We start from the raw sequence: 8,291 nt of genomic DNA, 5'->3' as shown, positions 1-8,291 counted from the left end.
CATCTTACACATAATTTGTCTTCAAATTAGATATTATTTCTTGATCTAATGATTTGATAAGTGGTATCACAATGTGTGGTAAGAACAGAATTTGATCATTACAGTATTTTAAATTACGATGTGAAGGAGCGTCATTAATTAGTAAAAGCAATAACATTTTTTAAGTAAATGCTATCCTATTTTCTTAGGCATTAATGTTAGCTTCAGGAACTTGAAAGTTTTGAGAAAACAGCAAGTTTTTGAATCTTGAAGCAGCCATCCATGACACTTTTATTTACACATCAATGAACTAAGAGAGTATTTTTATTCAATCCTCTCACTGCACGTGGATTAAGAGCTCTATTAATTAATAACTGCTTCATGATACTGTCACCTAATGTGCTACTGCATATTAACATGATTTCATACTGAGATGCTTAAAATAGCTAACGGGTATTTCTTCCATTTTTGATAGGAAAATTTCCTTTTAACTTTTCTTTCAGAATAATGCGGTTTTCCATCACTAAATCATTATAACGAATAAGAATTTGTTACAAATGTTTTAGGTAATCCTTCAGCAGTTTCATCTACTGTCATCATGCAATTAGTTAAGCTGAAAGACTTCATTTCTAAAAGTCTTCAAGCCATTCCTTACTGTCCAAAATTTTGGTCAAGGAATTGCAGTAACGAATAATTAAATATTTCATTTGTGGTTTTATAAATCTTTATTCCTCTTCGTGTATAGCAAAACTGTCCACAAGCAATGTTTTGAATTGTTTTTATCTCCATTGTATCAATTGCAGTACAATGTACATACGTGTTTTGGTATTATTGAAGATCCTGTGATTAAGTTAGATTTGGTTTTTCTCAGTTTCTCTTAATTCTTTTAAAAGTCAATTCGTATGTATGAAACGGTTTCCCTTTCCTTGTGGAATACTTTCCGTTTTGGAGTTTATTTAACGTCTTAATTTTAATTTCTAAAGAAATTATTTTTCCATTTCTAATTTGACATTTGAAACTCTATATTTCAATCTTCTAAGAAAAGAAAAATTAAAACTAACGTACACAGATTCAATAATGACAAACTGTGTCTGTGTTGTAGTATATACATAGGTAAAGGTCCCTTGTATCTAATGCAGTGATTTCAAATTTTGGAACGTGTCTAGCAGTTTTGGAGGACAAGGTAATTCAATTACATCGACCACTGTGCTCAACCGGTGCTTAATTTATCAGAGCTGAAGGAATGAAAGACGGAGTCCACGTCGGTGGAGTCTGAACTCAGAGCGCAAAGATGGACGAAATGACAAGAAGCATTTTGCTCGGCGTGCTAACAAATCTGACTGTTCGCCGCCTTACATATATCTAACGATTATGCGTTATTAATAATATAACGGAGGGAAACAACCCAGGGCAGTGTTCTGCATATCAAGTACAAATATAGTAACGCACAGTTTTAGAAACCTTCCATTATTACTTAATATTTTCAATTTTAAACCATACCTGTTTAATAATTACATAGATAAATTTAAGTAAAAAAAAACAGTTATTGAACTAGCTATATAATATATGTGAGACTGTGTGTCTGTACTTCATATGGAGGACACCTCATGAGAGATAATCTCCAAGCCACTTGTTGATATATGTTTTCAGCCTCAAGACATTCTAGTTTTAGGAAGACTAAAGTGGAGGATTGGTAAAATAATTAAAACGTTAAATAAAATGCTTAATATTTGTTCCGTGCCTTTGTGTTTTTGATTCAATTCCCACCGAAGACAACTCGCCTTCCTTCTTTTCATAGTCAATAATATAAAGGACTAGTCACTTATTGAACTGATGTATTTTTCTGGTGAGTTGTGCCCAACTGCATTGGGCTCACATAGAATTGCGGAGCCTTAATCACCACATGAATGTGGTGTGTCGTCCACAGGTGAAGCAATATATGATGTCTAACACACTGGCGTCACATCAGTATTGTCTGCCGGTAACAACTTTTACTTCAATTAATACGACATATATACACATACCTTTCATCATTCACGTGCAGGTACTCCTTCTCTCTCTATATATATATATATATAATTAAACTCATGGGAAAAACATACACAGAGAAACTCATTGCTACCACTTGTCTCATTTAATACGGCTGAAACGTAGCTGCCGGTTTCTTCATTTGACTTTCAACACAAGATACACTTTCGTAGGGAATTTATTGAAACTATTTCTCTCACCCGTTTAGTTTTTATTTAACATACCCTTTAAGACATGTTGATTCTTAATTGCATCCATAACCTCACTAAATGAAAGTATTTCAACTCACCATATTAGATTTGTTACACCCTTCTGTATGGATATTTAGCTCGCTTAAATGTCTTTTGAGGTACTCTCCCAGCCATGTAGCGATTTATGTATCTTAACTTCAAAGTGGCATATCATAAATTAAGAGTGGCAGAGTTGTGTAAGTCTGGGAGAAATGAATCAAACTTGTACATTAAATGCTAAAACATTTAACTGACTCAATTTTGCTTGAATGAACAAGAAGCAATAAGTACCGAGATTTAAGCAAAATTTGTTTAACGCATTTACATTATGTTCCTTATTACTCATCCTACTATGTATAAAATTCAAAAAAGAAATTACGTAACTGGTAAAAATTAAGTAATGTAAACGGTAAATTTTGTTTAAATTTTCGGTAGTTATTGCCTCTTGCAAAGTTAAACAGAAATATAAATCTCATATTTCTTGCTATTTCTCAAATAAATTTCGAAGAATTTCGATAACATTTAAGTGATATGATGTTAAAAGTAGGTTTCCTAATAATTTTTGTTTAAACATACACGCTCATGCATGTGAAATAATCATAGATTTCACATTACAACTAATTTTACCGTAATTTCAAAATGAATAATCCATAAGTCGAGGGACAACTGCATATATTATCAGGTCATTAAGAATGAAATGCCCGATTTTCTTATGCACCAAATTTGAGAGTCGCTAGCTCTGAAGTTTTATCCTGACAATTTTTTATTTTACTACATTGAAGAGTTACATCATCACTTTTTGAAATGCTATTCATGATGTCCCACTATATTGTGAGTTTTGTCTTGTAAATCAACTTTTGTGAACCCACGGATAGACAAAAAATTCTTGTTGTTTATGAATATGAATGCTGTTGTGGACACAATGCATCCCAGACAGCGCGAAATATCAATGAGGTGTTTGGTGAAGATGTGGCGAATGAGCACACTGTACACGGTGGTTTGAGAAATTCCGTTCTGGTGACTTTACTTTTGAAAATCAGGCCAGTGGCAGACCTGAGAGCACGGTGTATAATGATGAGCTAGAAATGTAGTAGAAGCGGATACTACGCGTGAGTTAGCAGCAAGGTTTGACATTACGATTGCAATTGTATTGGATCTTCTGAAACAAATCGGAAAGTTAAAGACACTGGACAAGTGGGTACCACACGAACTGAACGAGCATCAAATGATATGCCGTCTTGAAACTTGCTGTTCTTTGCTGTCACGACATATAAGCGAACCATTTTGACATCGTATTGTTACGTGTAATGAAAAATGGATTCTTTTCAACAATAGCAGGAGTTCTGCACGGTGGTTGGATAGAGACGAAGTGCCAAAACACAATCCAAAGGTGAATATTCACCAAAACATGCTAATGGTGTCTCTTTGGTGGTTCTGTGCTGGTGTCATCCATTACAACTTTGTGAGACTTGGTAAGTAAATTACAGCCGATGTATACATTGGATGAAATGATGAGTGAACAATAGACACAGGCTAATTCTCTTGCAACACAACACTCGACCACATATTGCACAAAAATCGCTACTCAAGTTACAGGAACTGAACTTGGAAGTACTTTGTCATCCAACATATTCACCAGACCTTGTACCAACTGACTATCATACTTTCTAGGCATTAGACAACTTTTTGCAAAGAAAAAACTTCAAACCTGAATATGCAAAAACAGCCTTCCGTGATTTCCTCACCTCTTGCTTCATTAACGGCGTTGCTTTTTATTGAGATAAAGTATGATGAACTTTTAGTTCAAAACCAAACATTTCATTCTGAATGACGTGATATATATGTGTGTATGTATGTATTTATATATTTTTGTGTGCATATATATATTTATATATATATATATATATATATATATATATATTGCGATTATCAAAAGAACAGACGCCTTATAATCTGTATTGTCAACTGCTGTGTTAGCATTAAGAACGATATTTTGAAATACTTGTAGACGTGGTAAAGGACGGCTCAAGGGTGCTCCGATTATTGATTAGCTGAAAAGGACCTGCCATTTTTCAGTTAGAGGAAGCACGATTTGAATTCAGGACGGAAAGAAATGAAACAGATGTTGCAAGGCATCTTGTCTAACAATCCCACAATAATGATACTTGATTTCTTGTCTTCAGAATGATAAAAATAAAGATGACTTAGGCAAGATTTAACCTCAGTGTGCAGAGAGCTAGGAAAGGTAGCGTTATCTTACTCGATGTTCTAACAACCCAGCTACTGATGCCAATGCTTTGATATGTGCTATTATGCATCCACTATTAAAACACACATTTAATCACAAATACACACACACACAAACACGCGCACATACATACATACATACATACATACATACATACATACATACATACATACATACATACATACATACATACATACATACATACATACATACATACATACATACATACATACATACATGCACATACACACATGAACATAATTATAGCTGAAAATTCCATTTGAAACGAAGGAAATCACGATTAGGATACCCAATAAATGAAGTAGAGGGAAAACTAACGTATTAAATAAGTACCGAGGGAGTTTATCAAAGAGTGAGAAGTCTGCAGCAATGCAACAACCCTAGACTCATTTATCAAAATATGATATATATTGTACATATAACCATTACAGTATGGAGTCAGTGAAAGTCTGATATTCAGATAAACTCTTCCGAGTATTCGTACACAATCGGATCAAACCTATTGGAGCACTAGTCTTAGATAATTAGAAATATATCAATTCCTTCTTAACAACTCCGTGTATTCAAAATCCGGTGACCCTACTTCCGACCCACACTTGTTACCTATTGCGTAAAATGTTCGATGACTCTGTGTGTTTGTGTGCTTGTTTGTGCGTGCGCATATGCATGTACATGTGCTGCTTGGAATGTAGAAATCATGGAGATAATAATATATGAAATATAAAACCCATACAGAGTTTATGAAAACATCTTTAGGTACTTGATAAATTATGAAGTACCACGAATGATACTTTAATAAAATAGGATATGAAATATAATATCCTCGTGAATATGTAGGATACTTGCTGATCGGAACACTTAATAAGTGACAATTATATAAGCACAATAGACAAGTGGAAAACGTAATCAGCGAACAAATACTGAATTAAGAAAATGAGGATCTTTAGGCAAACATGATCTGAGAAAGAATATACATATGAAGATCAGTTAAGCCAGGGAAGTAAAAATTGAACATTCTTTGAATTTAGCAAATAAGACGAAGAAAACCACAAATGAAATCATAGATAACAAAGGCTGAAGAAAACAATGCAACATGCAACTCATGTAAACAATCGACATCAACAAAAGAATAATCGCGCTCTTCTAGAGATACCCGGCGTTGCTCCGGATTAAAGCGGCATACTTATTTATTCTTTTACTTGTGTCAGTCATTTGATAACGGCCATGCTGGAGCACCACTTTTAGTTGAACGAATTGACCCCAGGATTTATTCTTTATAAGCGTAGTACTTATTCTATCGGTCTCTTTTACCGAACTAATAAGTTACGGAGTCGCAAACACACCAACATCGTTTGTGAAATTTGAGTATATTTTCGCTCTTTTCAAGCATATGGTGATGGGATGCCAAGTAAGAAACGTGAGCATTTTCAACACCTACTTCTCAAAGCTGTCAAAGTCTCTCAAGACACTTTTTCTCTGCACGAAGAAGGCATTGTTATTAAATGAACTTCAAAGAAATAGTTTCTAGCTTCATGGAGGAGTAATTCGATTGCACAGACTCGTAGGAACTCACCTATGAAGATCCGCACTAATCCATTCGGGAATTTGCCCTAGCGATGAGATACACTCATGATATCGTCGCCCATCACCTTTACTTGGAGGGTGAGGCCTAAAATCTTTGAGCACACACGTTCTGAACAAATGCAAAAAACAAAATCGCTACAGGCTTACTCGTGGACCCAAACAGCGGTTCTCGCATCGACAACGACAATGAAAATTCGTGTCTTTACATCAATATGTAGGAAAGAATGGCCGACTGCCAAGAAAGAAGCAACAACTTAAACCGAGCTAGTGTGCATTCATGCAAGACGTTCAGCAAATATTTCGTCTCATTGCGGCACCTCAGCTGAAATGATCCAGCCTGGGACACAGCATACTCCTTCAACACAACAATGCTTGCCTTCAATTCGACAAAAAATACTATTCAAGAGTTCGGTTGGGAGGCTCCACTTTATTCTCTTGATATAGCGCCTTCAGATTATTAGCATTTTTGGTTGTTCTTTAACCGATGCGAGGCGTTTCGTTCAACTATGATGAGCTGAAAACGAGGCTCAATTAATTCTTCCAGACAAGGCTCTGATTTCTATGTCAAAACATTCACAAGTAAGTGAAATGTTGGCAAAGAGTTATCACCTGATTTGCTAAAACTGTTGGTAAAAGAATAGTGTTCAAACTAAATCGAAACTAACAGACAAATTTATCTGACAACTCACTGAAAATAATTTGCATGCGTATGCATATTTCAATACACACCGTAGATGTATTTGTAGTTATAATGAAATGTTTCAAATTCAAAGATACCCTTTCAAATTTGTCTTCATCCTTGCTAGTTTCAAATTAAAAGTATAAATAGTCTGGAGTGGTTTACCAATATATTTCTTTTTGTCGATGCAATTTAACGATTGTAAAGAATTTAGATGTCTTCTCATAGCAGGCTGCTGTATAAGTTCTATGTACCTATTAACAGGTAGGTCGATTGCGCCAACAATAGTTTTATGTATTGGCCATAAATGCAGTAGAGTGCTGATAATGGGAAACGAACCCATAAGCCTTCGATCAATTGTCTGATACGCTTATGGACTAGACTTTCTGATTGAACTTCCATAAGTCTATTTAAGGTGTTAATCTAGAATACAATATATTAGAATGGGATACCTTTTTTATGATATAGAGAAGTGAGATAGCTTCATTGAAGTTTGTCTTTAGAGAACTGATACGCTCAATAGAAAAAGATGAAAGAGATAAAACATTGAGATAGATAAGCAATAAATGAAAGTATTTTAGTATTTCCACAACATTTACAATTGACTTAAGCAGTTTCATAACAGAGCTATTGTTAAGGAAGAACGTACAATAGGGTTAGAACATTATCTTTGAATCTAATATCTTAGTGGAGGTGGTAGAACGGAGGACAAAATGCCTTGCGCTATATAGCTACGTTTTTCCCAATTCGCAATACAAATTCTGAGTTCAAATACCGCTATGAACTATTCTTATAAAGTGTCTAAGAAACACCTCCAATTAATTCCCTCTTTATGTTTAAGAGAAAAATTATTTTCAGTGGTCATGTTTTCATTACATGCATCCTCGTGTATAGGAAATGTTTTGACTTTTTCTATAATGATGAAAGAATCCTATGTATACAATGACTATAAAGCTATTTGCAGACGAATGGGTGAATGCGTGGATATGGACATATATATATATATATATATATAGATAGATAGATAGATAGATAGATGGATGGATGGATGGATGGATGGATGGATGGATGGATGGATGGATGGATGGATGGAGGATGGATGGATGGATGGAGGATGGATGGATGGATGGATGGATGGATGGATGGATGGATGGAGGATGGATGGATGGATATATATATATATATATATATATATATATATATATATATATATATATATGCGCGCGTGTGTGTATGCATATACAGTAACTTGTAGTGTTCTAGTGGCGCATTATTCAGAATGGTGTGTATGCGTTGTAGAATTCTTTGTTATATACATGTTGTGCCTAGCAGTGCTATTTTCGTATTATACCTATTTGTAAGTTGCTGATTTTTGGTTATGTTTACGTATGCTTTTAATAATACGTGATGCAGCTATTATTCTACGGTGTGTTGGAATTGACAACTTCTCTTGCATTTTTTTCTGGCTCTTTATGCGAGTTCAATTTTCTTTGAGATCAACTTTACTTTTTATTCCTCCAGG

Source organism: Octopus sinensis, linkage group LG12 (assembly GCF_006345805.1).
Source record: "Octopus sinensis linkage group LG12, ASM634580v1, whole genome shotgun sequence".
NCBI classification, from domain to species: domain Eukaryota; kingdom Metazoa; phylum Mollusca; class Cephalopoda; order Octopoda; family Octopodidae; genus Octopus; species Octopus sinensis.
The sequence above is the reverse complement of the archived record's forward strand: the minus strand, read 5'-3'. Positions refer to the sequence as shown.